The sequence below is a fragment of the Calidris pugnax genome, unplaced genomic scaffold (assembly GCF_001431845.1).
Source record: "Calidris pugnax isolate Ruff unplaced genomic scaffold, ASM143184v1 scaffold179, whole genome shotgun sequence".
NCBI classification, from domain to species: Eukaryota; Metazoa; Chordata; class Aves; order Charadriiformes; family Scolopacidae; genus Calidris; species Calidris pugnax.
Window position 1 is genome coordinate 794,951 of NW_015090948.1, and position 15,562 is coordinate 810,512.

At 47.8% G+C, this 15,562-nt stretch overlaps 1 protein-coding gene and 1 long non-coding RNA gene across 4 annotated transcripts in view; one reads left to right on the top strand and one right to left on the bottom strand.

Annotated features, from left to right (window-relative positions):
• The window catches only part of LOC106893768, a 13,929-nt gene extending 3,821 nt beyond the window's left edge, over window positions 1-10,108 (top strand). For both annotated transcript variants that reach the window (XR_001413164.1, XR_001413163.1), the window contains exons 3-4: window positions 4,464-4,666; window positions 8,615-10,108. This is a non-coding gene — a long non-coding RNA (uncharacterized LOC106893768). The remainder of the gene's footprint in view (window positions 1-4,463; window positions 4,667-8,614) is intronic.
• VWC2L (von Willebrand factor C domain containing protein 2-like) overlaps window positions 1-15,562 on the bottom strand; it is a 54,454-nt gene that overhangs the window by 4,148 nt on the left and 34,744 nt on the right. The gene's annotated exons all lie outside the window — the stretch shown is intronic.

A 15,562-nucleotide genomic window follows, 5' to 3' on the forward strand; every position in this document is an offset into this window, starting at 1 on the left:
TTTCTTCCTTTTCCCACCACAGCAAGCTGGATGGAGCATTTCTGCATCCTCTCCCCACGCTGCTATCCCTACCCCTGCAGAAATGTGGATTTCAAACAAAAGGCAAAATTTCTACACTCCGTTTCTGATAATTCAACTTAAATTCCCACCAACTGGAATCTGAGGGGGGATCTGATCAATGCTGATAAATACTTCAAGGGAGGGTGTCAAGAGGATGGGGCCAGTCTTTTTTCAGTGGTGCCCAGGGACAGGACAAGAGGAAATGGACACAAACTTGAATAGAAGAAGTTCCACCTCAACACGAGGAGGAACTTCTTTCCTGTGAGGGTGGCAGAGCCCTGGCAGAGGCTGCCCAGAGAGATGGTGGAGTCTCCTTCTCTGGAAGACATTCAAAACTCACCTGGACACGTTCCTGTGCAACCTGCTCTGGGTGACCCTGCTCTGGCAGGGGCTTGGACTAGATGATCTCCAGAGGTCCCTTCCAACTCCACGTGAGTCTGTGACCAGATCCTACAGCCAGAAACCATCTCCTTGTTTTTGTTCTCCAGCAGAGCTAACCAGGCTCCTTTAAGTTCTCCAATATTTTTTTCCCCTCCCTTAGATCAGAATCCCAGCATTTCAAAAGCTCAGTGCCCCAAACCCACGATGCCGGGAACTGTCCTGAGCTTTTCTTACTGTGGATGAGGAGGAGGAGCTGAGGCTGAGACCACAGTGTGCCAAACTGATATAAATAAAAAATCACAAAGAATGGGGCAGAACAACACAGCAATGTGGGTTTAATTATTATTCAAAGGAAGACGCTGCTCAGAAACATCTGATGACATGTCAAGCATATCAAGAAAGTTATTTATGATAATAGTAGCAAAGAAGCTGCTTTGGGCAAGGGCTGTCGTCCTGGTCTTTGTAAAAGCATCTTAAGCCACGATTGCAGTGAAAACAGGAGAGTAATCACCCTTTTTTCCTTGCTCAGGGAGGGTGATGGGAGAAGTTTGCTGCTCCCACCGACAACATAATTGTGAGATTTGCTTTGCTTAACATAATTAATACTCATAAAAGACCACAGCGCTCCAGGCTGTTTGCTAGAACAACTGTGAAGATTTTTATGGAGATATATTAGGGGCGTTCAGCTGCCATTTTGATGTGAGAGATGCGGCACAAAGAGAAAAATCATATATGGCTTGCTGTTCAGGAAGAGTGATGGCAAATTTTGCAACCATATGTGTAAGACCAGATACAGGGGTGATGACCCACGTCAGGTGCTGCTGAACTGCACCTCTGGGATGGAGAGAATATGTCTAAGCCCAGGCATGGGTATTGATGTGCTCCTGCTGTGTCATGTAATGCTACCCAAGGGTGTAGGACTAAGTCCTTTTGGGACTCGGTGGCACAGTGGTGCTTCAAAGCAACCAAAAAACCCCCCAGGTCAGACACTACCACACTGGAAGAAAACTCCTGTCTCAAAAGCCAGGGGAGCAGCCATCCCAGCTCCCACCAAACTACATCTGCACGGTCCCCACCCCAGCACGACGGGGGTGTGGAGGAAAGCTGCTGAATTAAAGAGCAGCCCACGTGGACAGTGAGTTAAAGCTGGAACCAGCAGGAACATGGGGTTTGATGCTCTCTGACACCAGGAGCACGTATCACACCGATGCTTCGGAGGTGCTCAGTGCCAACCACCAGCCTGGCTCCTGGGGGCTGCGGGCTGCAGACTGCTCCCAGTTGCTTCTCAAGTGAACTCAATGGCTTTGCCCGTGGGTTACAGCAGCTCTGAATTTAGCTTCGCGTGCGCAAAGAAGCAATAAAAAGGAAATCAAATGTTAAGCACCGCAAGCAAGCAGGAATCACTCCAGGCCAACTGTGATATTCAGTTTTGCCCTGAATGGCATCTTGCACCAAGTGAAGCTCATCACCTTCACTGGGACTTCTCACGCTACAACTTTTTATTTCAGCAAGAAGCAGTATTTTCCTCTTAGTTAAATATTTTTTGATGATAATCCTATGTCTCCCGCCTCTCCTTTAAGAGCCTCCTCATTCCCTTTAGGAAATATTAAGGCTGACTCGAACAGAATTTAGCTTATTCACTCAATGGCTAATGTCAGGGAGAGAGGTGCTGGTGGCTCCGCTTATCTACCTCGTACTGGTAGTTCAGCTAGTTGCTAAATAGCAACTCAATTTAGCCACCCGTCCCTCAGGCTCCCACGTGATGTGCCCCACAATTAAAGTTGCAAGGAATAAGCAGAAGATAGCAGTCTTTCCCAACAGTATTTAGGAATGGATACAGCCTGAAAACATCCCCATGGACACTCATTCAGCTGAACGAGTCCTGAGGATTTTGCTTTTGGAGCCTGACCATGAGTGCAATAGGGCAGGGGAATTTACTGCTGGCAACCTGCAACAAACTGGAGGGGCCATTTCTAGTGAACGAGGCCAGATGGGAAGGCTGATCTTTCTTTGCATGTCTCCATGAAACATGGTCTGCAGCGCGACCATCCCACACCACAGCCTCCAGCAGCCTCCAGTGCCCGCATCCGGCACTCCCAGCATCACTCAGCTGAAGATAACACTCACAAAGCAACCAACGACCAGGAGAGGATTACACCCTGAAACCCGCACAAGGATGCTCGTGGACAACCCTCTGGCAAAACACAGCAGAAATACAAGCGACCCCAGGTTCTGGTGCAAAGGGCAGAAATTGCACCTTGTGACTTTTTCCATGTCCAGGCTGAACTCTGTGGGGAACTCAAACCAACATCTTGTTTTTAATGATGCACCACCAACCAGCCCCTGTTTCTGGAGGTTAGCACAGCTTGTCTCTGCTGATCCCACAGGATCTTTTATAACGTTCCTTTAGCTCCCTCAATGCTATCTATGTGATCACATTGCAAGAAAAGACCTCGATTTGTGGCTTTAATTAATGAGTCATGGAGGGAATAAGTCTTGTTTCTGCCGCCTGGTACCAAGACTGCCTGCCCCCTCTCCCCAGGGGCAGGAGAAGGCAGCGGGTGAAGCCAGAGGTGAGACATGAAGAAGTGAGCTGCTGATGCTGAGCTTTGTCTTACTGAAAATTAAATTTGACGTTGCTCTGCAGGGGGGAGCCCAAAACCCCATGAAAAGACAACAGCCCTGGAGCTCTTACGTGTTAGGCAAAGGCTGAAGGGAAAGGTCCCAGCTCGAAGAACCACTGAAGCCCAAGGGCACATCAGAAATGGGGCTGCTGGGACCATTACATGTGTGTGAGGGTTGAGTTTACACCCTGGTGATAACGCCCAGGTCTAACCCCTGGCCTGTGCTTCTTGGTGGTGGTAGGAGGGAGGGGAGTACACTGCAGTTCTGCCTCCTCCCTGCTCCTGGAGGCTACGTCCATGTCCCCCAAGCTATGGAGGACACAGGTCTTTGCAGATTAGAGGACATGTATTCATTCATCCCACACATTCCCAATGCATACGTCAAGAGAAAATAGCCCCCCTGGACTCACCTGTAACTCCAGCCCATTCCCACCCAACCTGCTCCTGCAGGGCTGGAAACGGGACCGTTTCAGGTCAGTGGCCCCATCCAGATCAACACCAAGACTTCTAAAGCCCATTTCCAGCCCGCTCACCCTCTCTGGCAGCAGAGGAGCTCTCTTAACCTGTCTGCACCCAAACGTGGAGGCTCCATCAACACCTCAGCCACCACCCTAATAAAATCTGGGCACTGCCCCATCTTTGGGAGGAACCAGAGTCAAGTCTACCAAACCCTGCCATCTCCGGTACTGCAAATTAAAAATCCCCACAGCGGGCAGGGAGGGAGGAGAGGATGCAGGAGGTGTCAGTCCTCACTGCCGTAAGCCAAACGCTGTGCGGAGCCATCTGCCACCCCACATGCTAATGGGCCGCATGGCTCAGCTTGACAGCGCTGCGTGCTGGAGCACGTCAATGTTTTCAGCACGGGTAGGTGGAAAACTTGATCACCAGCACAAACAAGCCATCCTCTGCTCATCCACACACCCCCCACTGCCTCATTTCCACAGACCTGCTGGATGGCAATCACATCCTTTGGGCATGATGGTGTAAGGATGCCCTACCCAGCCAGAAAGGTGGCATCTCCATCTGGCAGGTGGTGGGGGTGACTCCATCTCGCAGTGGCAGGAGCCACTGTGCATCTTGCCCCGTTCTCCCCCACAAGTGGAGGGATGAAAACCAAGGTGGGCACAGAAAGCTTTGGGAAGGAGGTGTGAGTGAGCACAGGGCCCCAGTCACCCCCCCCCCCCCCCCCCCCCCCCCCCCCCCCTCTCTGCTTCTATTTTTGGGGGGGGTGTGCTGCTGTTGATGTTTTATAATCCCAAAAGCCAGCCTTGCACAGATCTGAAGTATGCGGGGGTGTGTGTGTGTGTGTCTATACACATACAAGCAAAGTCAAGGAAGTTTAAAAAATACATTTCCTCACAGCCTTTTTTGTTGTTGTTGTTGTTCATTTGGTTTCAGCCAGTGTTTTTCCTGGAAAGGCAGAATGTTTGTGCAAGCTTTCTCACCAAACCTCAGCCAACTCCAGTCTTGACTCACCAGCGCAGACAGTATTTTCTGATGTGTGCAGAGCTCCCAGAGGTGGGTACGTCACTCCTGTCCTCTCTGCTGAAAGGAACCAAAATATGGATACGTGCAATGATGGACCAAGTGATGTTTCTCCGGTAAGGCCACCTTCTGCTTGGGATGTTTCTACTTTTAGGCAGAGTACTGTATGATGATGGCTCTTATATGTGGTACCAGGTGCCACCTCCTTGAGGTGACCCCAAGGTGGAAGGTTCATTCTGCCTTTGCCGCCTTGTCCAGGCACCCATGGAGAGATGGCAGCTCCAATGAATGCCCTAAGTATCTCTGTGTTGGCTAAAACATTGCAAAATAAGAGACTTGTCTTTTTTTTTAATCTGTGGACAAACCCCATGGGCTCTGGGTAAGAGCTCCCTGCAGCCAACTGGTGGTATCTCCTACCTTTCCATCCATGAGCTTTCAGTCTTGTGCACTATTGCCCAAAAGAATTAATCTCCTCCAAAGCTGATCTGCAGCTCTTTTCCATCCCTCCTGCATATTTCAGTCCTCACAAGTGGACGCTAACAGTGCTTCTCAAGCACTGCCTGTTTACATGAGCTATTTTTCCAGCCATAATTCACATTGCTGGGTGCCTGAAGATGACTAAAAGTTATTTAATCTCTGCATTAAAAAAAATAAATACCTGCAGTATCCTTCACCAATCTAAATCCAAGTTGCTCACTCTAAGCAAGCCCTACATCACTAAAAGAAGGGTAATGAAAAAAGGTAAGACTGAGTTGAAAAACTAAATTCAGGGCAATGAGAGCTTTTCCACTGACTTTTGCCAGTGATGAAACCAGCACAAGAAGCGAGATTAAAGACACCTGCAGCTCTCAACCAGCCCAGCAAGATGGGGACCTCTTGGTGGCCCCACATGGCTCTCCCCATGCAGAGATGCTTCATATCATCCGGGCCTTGCTCAGGCAACCCCAAGCATCTGCTGCCTTGGAGTGTAACTAATGCAGGGGGCCCACTCAAGTTCCTTAAATTATGTCCTGGCTCCCAGTGACACAGACTGATTTAATCCTTGCTGCTCTGCACCGCAGTTAGAAAATTACTGATAGCTCGTTATCCGTCTTAATCAGGATCAGCAAACAAATGAGGGACAGGGAGACATCCAGAAGGGAATACACCGCATTACTCCTCCTTATTGATAGCACAGTTAATTTGATGTGGAGACATAACTTCAGGTATCACTAAATACTGGAGCAGGGATGTTTTGGTGCAAGGAAGATCTATGGGTGCAATTTAAAAGCAGTCTGTTTAGGAGCAGTGACGTCTACCAGCCCCGATACAGATCTGAGCCGCGTGGACAGACTGGAGATCATCACTCAGCGAGGTAAATAAAGACAGTGGCTCTTCCACAGTTAAAACAGCACCAGCTGAAAATTGCAGCCCTGCTTCCCTCTTCTGCTGTGCTCATGGGGTGAGCACGACGAGGGGGGACCAAGCCCAAGGGTTTTACTGTTTTACTGGGTTTCTTAACCCAGTGGTGGGTTGAGGACTGTTGGCCAGCAGGGTTATGCGTTGCCAGGGTGCAAATTAATAGCTAATATCAAATTCATAATAATTAACCCACTCTGCTGATTGACTAATACACCCGAATCGAGGCCAGTATTGAAGTCAAAGAATCCCATGGGGTTGGAAGGGACCTCTGGAGATCATCTAGGCCAACCCCCTGCCAAAGCAGGGCCACCCAGAGCAGGTCCCACAGGAACATGTTCAGGTGAGTTAATGTCTCCAGAGAAGGAGACTCCACCACCTCCCTGGGCAGCCTCTTCCAGGGCTCTGCCACCCTCAAAGTGAAGAAGTTCCTCCTCATGTTGAGGTGGAACTTCTATTCAAGCTTGTGCCCATTTCCTCTTGTCCTGTCCCTGGGCACCACTGAAAAAAGACTGGCCTCATCCTCTTGACACCCTCCCTTTAAGTATTTCTAAGCATTGATCAGATCCCCCCTCAGCCTTCTCTTCTCCAGACTAAAAAGACCCAAGTCCCTCAGCCTCTTCTCATAAGGGAGATGCTCCAGGCCCCTGATCAAAGTCAAAAAACTGCCACCGAAGTCACAGAGGAGCCAACACATGGTGTGTCTGAGGACCAGCTCTCAGACAGCAGACGAGCAAATTGCAGGGCTACAGACCCAGCCTTAAATACAGGTTGGTTTTTTCCCCCCTCCACCTTTTAATATAAAATGCAGGTTGGCGGTTTCAAAGTCACCTATGGGATTTGCACATCAAATTCTTCTTCATTTTAAAAGGATCTACGTGTGCAAATACCTTAATCAGCACTGAAAAGTTTAGCTTATGGTAAAAAAAGCTGCAGAGGCAGGTGCTCAGCATTGCACAGGCAGACACCGTGCATGTAAAACAGCTTTTCTGAATCAGATTTTCACTGTGTACATTCAAGGTTGAAGAAGGAAAACAGTAGCACCTCAAAGACAGCAATAACCACCCATTCAAGAGAGAAATGCATGTTTCCACGTTTACCTGACCAAATGAAAAGGATTAGCTCAAAAATTTCTTTGCAGACGGCACAAAACTTTGGGAGAATACCCTAGATTTTAAAAAAATAGATGTAGATTTTAATTGTAGGCGATGAAATCTACTCCTAGGTCATTATATCCTTTCAGGTAAGTAATAGGCTTTTAAAAACTTGTCTAAATAGCTATTTCCCCAAATGAACTCCAACGGTGCTGAAGGTACATTAATTCTTTTAATGGTTCCAACATGACAAATAAGGGGGGGGTGTGGTTTTTTTCGGAGCTGGTATAAAATAGATTAATTTAAAAGAAATCAATTAATAAAACTACCATTAAAATACTGCATCAGCGAGCAGCGTTGCCAATAAAAATCAACAGACAAAGGGAGGAAAAGTTGGACCTTCCCAGAGACTAAACCTTTAAGTGAAGAAATAGGGTGTAACCTCCTGTTGGGTTTCTGCTGCCTTCACCTTGGGTCCTGAGAGGACAACGCGTGCTGTGGGACAGGCTCATGGTCAAGGTGACCGTGCCCTTAGGGCCACTATTTCCCAGGTCACCCAAAAATTAACTGGGATGTAGAGCAGCAAAACTGGCCGCTGAGTTGGCTGGATCCCACACACTGCGATGGTGGTTGGGGCAACAACAATCCCCCCCCAAGTCCTCAGAAGAAGCAGCTCATTCAGACACAAGGGGAAACCCTTATCTGGGGAGCCAAGTGGCAAAATAGCCCTTCACTGCCCAAGTAGCAGGTCTTCTCCTGGGTATCTCCATTCAAAGGCAAAGGTTAACAACAAAAGAATAACAACAAGGATTTTTTTCTCTGAGTCTTTTGAGCTTTTAGCCAACTTACTCACCTCTTGGTTGTGCTCGGTGTGAAAATTTAATGATTTTTATGGCCCATTTTAGCATTTTTATGTCTTTTTTTCTTCGGGAAAAAAAATCCCGCATTTGGTGTAAGAATTAAAACAGTATTTCATTCTTAACTGCGCTCACAGATGATGTATGGAAGAGAGCTGGCTGCGTGTCAACTCAATATAAAGCCAGAATTGGATCTAACTTGGTCACTACAGCTGTGCACGAGGTTTGGGGAGGGGGGAGCTTTTTTCATATCAGTCATAAATGAAGTAGAAACTGTGACTGTGCTAATTTTGTATAAAACAGGAGGGAAAATATGCAAAATGGGGGGGCAGGAGGGAAGAACCAGGATCACTCTGTATTTATAGCTGTGCATTGAGGTGTGCATTCTACTGAAAACTCAACCCAACCCACTGTTGGATCATGAAACTACAGTAGTTAATGCACGACGAGGGTGGCACCACCACGCACAACAGCCACGGTGATGGTTGCCCTTTGGTAATGCCAAGGGGCAGAAGGGTTTCTTCTGCAGCTGTAGGAAACCACAAGCTCCAAATGAACCTTGGGTTCCTGTCTGAAAAACAGAGCTTCATCCCAACCCATGCGGCTGTGGGAACGTGTCAATTGGCAGAAAAACGCCTTTCTGCCAGAGTGAGATGAGACAAGACACTTTGAAAGCATCAGCAACGGTCTTTTTTTTTTTTTTTCCCCCATCTAGCGACAGCATTTTCTGATGAAGGTTTTGAACATGGGATCATATTAGAAATGGAACTTCAAAGCAACACGGAAACTTTTCATGTAAGAAGAGAGCTGCTGCTGAAACCGTTTCTTTCTACTCCCGCCTCGCGTTTGAGGTAGGTTTTCTGCAGAACCCATTTTTTGCACTTTGTGTGACACAACAAGCCCATCTCCTGCTGCCTTCTCCACCGTTTCCATCCTCCTGGCTCCAATGGCAGACACAGAAACGACTGCTCACGGACGGGTAAGACGCAGGTGAAAGGCAAATTTAACGAACACGTATATATATATATATGTATAAAAGCTAAAAGTCTGTGTTGCTCACCAAAGGTTCCCTTTCCAGTTGAAGAATGGACTCTTCTGGAGGGTGCTTAACAGAGCCAAGTGACACCAGCCTTTGGGCTTGCCTTTTTTTTAATTCCTTATTAAGTTTGCTAAATATAATCCCAGCCCAACCTTCGTGTCAGGCTGCAGCGGCAGAGCTCCCATTTCTATACCAGTCTGTACAAACAGTGGATTACCCAGAGAAAGAGACCAACCACAATGGCAGAAACAGAACTTATTAATTCATTTGTGGAATTAAATCACCTGCCCCGGGACACGGAGGAAAGAAATGCAGGAAAACACCTCTAACCCCTCCCCAAGCACCAGATAAACTCGCCGATAGAGGAGACACAGCCCTGCTGTGCCCAAATCTGCTGGAACCTGCTGGAACAGGAGGCAGAGCAGGATGGATGGACCTTGAGGGCACACGTGGGGAGAGCAAACCACAGCAAGGACGGGCACACCTTGGTCTGGTGGACAGATGAGACACGCAGAGGTGGAATAAACAGGCCCCAAAACCTTCCGCTGGGACCTGCCCTTATTTCTCCAACAGCTGCAGAAGCAGCTTTAATCCATGTTTTGTCCCCAGATTTTGCTCTTCTGAAGGGCCCATTACGCTACCTGAATTTAATGGTATCCATGGCATTTGCACAATGCTTTCTTATGGTGCCGTGCGAGGAGTCAGGTTGCTAATAAAAATAAAATGAGCGGTGCCGGTTTTGCATGTGAATAGTTGCATTTAACTAAATCATCAAATGGAAAAGGATCGTCCTTTTCTTCGCTAATAATTCTGGGTGCCACTACAAAATGCATTACCACAATCTATGTGGGCTTTTATACTCCAGCAGATGCCATGTGATATTATGCTGATGTGCCAGGACAGGATAGTTATTTTGCACTATAAGGTAGCAACTAGGAATGATGAAAGGCTGGGGGAAATTTATGGTGGATATATGTGGTTCTGCATCCCTCCCCCCTTAAATTTTCAGAATGGTTCCTTACCCCTCATTCTGTCAGTCTGGTTTTATTATTTAATTACTGGATAAAACTACCACTCACTCCCTGGTCTCGGTGGCACCACGGCATCCAAGAGGCATCACAGCATCCCCACGGGGCAGGGAAGTGCACAGGGGAAACTGAGGTGCAGAGGCAGTGCCGTGCTCGAGGGACCAAGGGTTATTGTTCTCATCACAGCATCCCCACGGGGCAGGGAGGTGCACAGGGGAAACTGAGGCACAGAGCAGTGCCGTGCTCGAGGGACCAAGGGTTATTAAAACTAAATAAAATTGGCAGAAGCATCAAGCAGTGACCTGAAACTCAAGCACAGCCCTTACATTTTTGTCTCTTGTTGGAGGTCTACAAGCTGTTCAGTTCCAAGGGCTTTTGCAGTCGTGGTAAGACATGGGGTGACGGAGACACCCCACCTCCATTCCACCTCCTGTAGGTAAACAGTGCCCAAAAAACCCAAGAGTCATCCCACTAATGTGCAGCTGTGGGTTTACTGGGGGGAATTAAACCAGCCCAGGCCACCCCAAGCAGCAGCTCAGCAGCTCCTGCTGAAGGAAACGCTCAGGTAACTCTCTGCCCTTCAGCAGACCACTATTTTGAGCAAAACTTGTAGGAACACGACAGGTTTGAAGCTGCAGACTGTGTTCCCAAATGAGATTAAAATTGGTTCAGACCATACTGGCAGGGGAAAGGGACTGCAGGACGGAGCAGTGAAGGGATGGACAATGACTTCCAAATTGTGGGAAATAAGCTAAGTTTTGCTTCAGCTTATTGATGTATCATTGTTAGTGTGATAGTACTAACAAAGAAGCCTTAGTAATAGTAGAGTCTAATAAATTGTATCCAATTAATCCCCAGAAATGCCCTTGGTCTGTCAAGGGATCCTTGTTTGCAAAGCGTTATCTAGGTGAAAAGAAACAGACTAGAACATGGCCTTCAACACAAAAACCCAAAGGGTAGGGGAGTATCAATAAGGCCAAAGAAACCAGTCTGGTAAATCTGCCAAGTAGATGGTAACAAAGACTCTGAAATAACGTGTACCTTAATCAACTAATCAAAGGCGTGTTTAGGATAATGATTTCGTAGAATAGGTGTGTGTGTGCCTTATATGGGAAAAAGTGCAAAATAAACCTGTAACAGGTCAAGCGGTCGGGAAGAATGTGAGCTCCAACTTCTCAGCCAATGAGAAGGGAGACAGAAACTCAAGCGGCCGGGATAAAGGTATAAAATACCTGAAAGCTAAAAGATCATCGTGCATCTATTTTTGGTGCACCCGATTCAGCGCTGTTTCGTATTAATAAATTATTATTTTTAACCTTTGCTTCGGTGACTTTGTCCTCTTTAAATTCTAAGATGTGAGTCGGTGTTTCTCACAAAATGAAAATCCCTATTTCTGAGTGTTTCACTGAATTTCACTGAATTTTTAGAGTTGGAAGGGACCACAGAGATCATCTACAGTATTCCCCTTCCTTGTTTTTCCTGCATTTTGTCCTTTAGAATTATTTTTTTTAAAGCCAGAAGGGGGATTTATACATTAGAACAGCTACTGACCTGATACCAGTTAATGATTTTATAGAACGCCTAAAAAATGCTTTACTTTAAAAGATTGATGTTTCCTATTGTATTTTTTCAATGCCAATTAATTACTTAATTCATTAGCAATGTAACACAAGAATAGTCTTTGAAAATCCGGTGCTTTGTGTAGATGCCTTTAATTATGGATAATTAAATACTGCGGGAAGACCTGATTATACCTCTGAGCATTTTCTAATCTGGAAAATGAAACATGCTCTTGTACTCTTGAATGCACGTAACAAAAGCCGAGCTCAACGACTAAATGCAGGAAAAAAAAAGACGGGGAAAAAAAAAAACAACAAAAAGCACCCCAAAATCCAGACCAGTCCGAACCCCCGTAAGTAAAAGAGGGCAGAAAGCCCCTTGAGGGTTTTGTGCACACCTTGCCTGGTTGGCTTCTCTGCGTGGGGTGGTACCCAGTCCCTGCTGTTTTGGGGACACAAGAAGCCCAAGGAAGCTCTGCGTGGAGCTGCTGTGGCCAGCGAGCAGACACGGGCTGGGGGCAACTCGGTGTCAATGTCTGCTCAAGTCAGGAAACAGATTTCCAGATGGTCCTTTGTACACATGGCCACAATAACCAGAACTGCTAAAAAGAGCAAAGCACTCTCCAAATGAAATCAGGGCTGACCTTGGAAGGGGAAAACTCGCCAGCACCAGAAGTTACGCCATTAGTTTGGCTTCGCATTCATTCCCCTTCCTTTTTTTTTTTTTTTTTCCTCTTTCTCCTCTTTATTCCTCTGCAGTGATTGCAGGGAGAAAGTCAGCATCCAGAGGGCTGTAATAACCATAATAACCAGCGTCACTGTCTCAGAAAGGGTTTTAATCTCAGAAGAAAAGTCTGGGAAATGTTTGTTTTGAAGACGGCATCGCCCCAGCTCTTTCAAGACAGATTCCCCTCCCTACGGCAGCTGAGGTCTTGCAGCAGGACACAAGGAGGTTTATTTTTGGCTCTTTTTGTACTTGCTGGAAAAAAAGCAGGGGGAGAGGAGGGGCACCGATGTCTAAATAAAGCCAATTTGTGCTGTCACGCCAAGCACCCTCGCTGCACACACTGCCCCTTCCTCCTCCCCTGAGCATCTTACGGCTGATTCCTCCCAGCATCCCTGCCCCTCCACAACCCATTGCCTTCTGCCTTAATTAAAAGCCACCAATTATGCTGCTGAGCCATAAAACGAGGCCAGGGGCTTTTCACTGCCAGCGGCCAGTCCCGCTTGGCTGGCTGGGAGCTGACTTTTGCCGCTGGGCAGCCCGACCCAACTCCCTGATGACCGGCAGGTTATCGATGCACCGAGCACATATGCTGCAGAACGGGGTCGTTAAGCACCGTATCACAAACGAGCCATCAGCCAGAGAGACTAAATACTTACAGAGAGCACAGGCCAGGGCTCAGTAAACCTCCAGTGGATGCTTTTGTGAACAAACAGCATCCATTTATACCCTCCAGACTCTTATTTTGCAGCCTTCTTCCCCGGGCCACGCAGTGATGGCCCAACCCAGTGAATAAACTCTGCCGTGTTTATTGAAGGTATTTTTCAGCTGGAAAATTTGGGGAGAAAAATCAAGACGAAAGCTCAGGGGCAGGATGGCATGAGGGTAGCACATAAATGGGCTTCACAGTGGCACTGATTCACCAGGAGCACCTAAAAAGAGGGGAAATGTCACTCGTAACCTGCAGCCACCTGTCTGTGTTAAAGAGTCAACCTTAACAGTAGCCACCAAGTCAACCGTGACTTTGTGGCTGCTGAGGTCCAAGTGTGGGGTGTTGCTCTGCCCCAGAGATCCCCTCCTGGGGGGCGCAGCCCAAAACCCTCAGTGGAGGCAGGTGATTTCAGCTGAGAAAGGCAGAAACTCAGTGACGGCGGGGTGAAATGCACAACCAGACACTACAGCCTATCAGACCTGTTATTGACACTGCCCAGGGACCTGGTGCCTACAGTCATTTGTCAGGATGACAGCGACCACCTGACGCTGCCAAGAAGGGCTCCCTCCTACAGACAAGGGGTCAGAGACTCAGTTACCTCCTCCCAGCATGATGGTGACGGGTGCTGCCAGAAGGGCTCCCTCCTACAGAGGGAGACTCAAGTTACCTCCTCCCAGCATGATGGTGACGGGGGTAACGCTGAAAGATGGGTGCAGTTTGGAAAGTTTTGGACATAAAGAGCTTATGTGGGGAGTTTTATTAATTTTTTTTTCCTCCCAAGAGAGTAGTGGAAAACAGAAAGCCAATGATCTGTAGCCTGTTTACTGACCTCCCTGCCTACTCATCCATACAGCCATAGACAACCATTGGGTTGGCCCCACACAGGGGTCTATTCCCCACGAAGCTGAAATTCAACCAGCACAGGCAGAACTGGATTTACTGCAGACTTCCCTGGGCAAACACTTCATGAGCAGGTCGCAACTAGAAAGCTCGACCCTCAGCTGGGAGGACAATATGCACTGATTTCTTTGATACACCTTGAGTGTCATCTTTGTATCTGGCAAATTCTATTCCAACAGGGAAAAGCTTTCACACAGTGCTTTGGGACCCCAGTGCATCCACGGAGCTGGGACAGGATAGTCTTGACACTGTTTAACCTGCTGTTAGGTTTTTTTTGATCACACTTGAACCCAAGGAGGGAGAACACAAGGCAGCTCTTCCCTGAGACGGAGAAAGCAAACAGGGCAGAAGGGGCAATGCAAACCGCAAAAGACACTATCACACACAACAGAGGAATAAGGAAAGCCCTGGCTCTATTGCTGGGGGTTTATAATCTCCTCCTTCGAGGCCATTCCCCTTCCATCACCACTCCTTGAGCCTTTAGATCCATAGGCTAAATCTGTAAAGAAAAGTGATCACCTTTATTTCACTTGTTGACCCACTTGAGAAACGTAAGTGACCATCTGGGCAGGGAAGTCCTTCAGGTATGGGCCAAACTGTTCAGAAAGGGGCTCGGGGAGGTTCACACCAAGCAATGAAAGAGCTGAACCCAGCAGATCCCCTCTGTTTCTCAGTCTCTCACTCAGATTTTAGCAAGGCGTTTTTTGGGAAAAAAAAAAAAGGCAGCAAACCAAAGGAGGCAGAGCAGGGGGGGCGGTTGGTTAGGGGCTGGGGGGGTCTGTGCAGACCCTCCTAGCCCAGAGAAGCTAAAAGCACTCCGGGAGGATGCCATGTTGCAGTTTAGGAACTGGACCACAGTGTGTATGTTCTCTAGGAGGTCACAAAGGTAGCTGAGGTTTTCTGTGCAAAACACAGCAAATATATCTAATTGTTGCTACTGTGGACAGGTTTCCATTTTCAATCAGTTTTCCAAGTCCTTATAATTACCATTTGACATTTCCTGTAATACCTTTCTTTTTTTTTTTACTTTTTTTTTTTTTTTTTTTTGGTTGTGAACAGGTTTCCGTTTTCAATCACGGTTTTCCAAGTCCTTATAATTACCATTTGACATTTCCTGTAATACCTTTCTTTTTTTTTTTTTTTTGGCACAGCTTGGAAAGTAACCAAAGCTTCTCTCTTGCTGCTTGCCCTGTAGCACGGCGAGGGCACCGGAGCCTCAACGCGCGCCGACCACAGCACCCCGAACAAAAACCAAGCTAAATTCATTCATTCATTCCTCCATTAACAGCTGGCAGCTGCTGCCCTGATGCGGAACCCAGGGAGCAGGTGTGTGAGTGCCACGCTGGCGGGCAGGGGACAGTGCCCACCCCACGCCACCGCCGGCCTCTGCTGGCTGGGAGATAAGGGATGACGCATGGGCTGCTGCTGGGGACGCGGTTCAGATGAATAATCCTCATGCAGGAGGAGTCCCTCGGACGTCAGCGGTGGCTGCGATGAGTCAGAGATCAGAGAACGAGGCTTTTCTGGATGGAACACCCAACGCTGCCTCGGCCACCGCGAAATCACAGCCTTTGACTCGCAAACCCAAAAAGCTGCGCCTCGCCTGCAGCCTCTGCTCAGATGCAGTCCGAGCAGCTGACAGGGGGAGGGGGGGGTTATTTACTCCCCAGTTTTTGTCGCTTTTCCTGCAGGCAGCGAGAG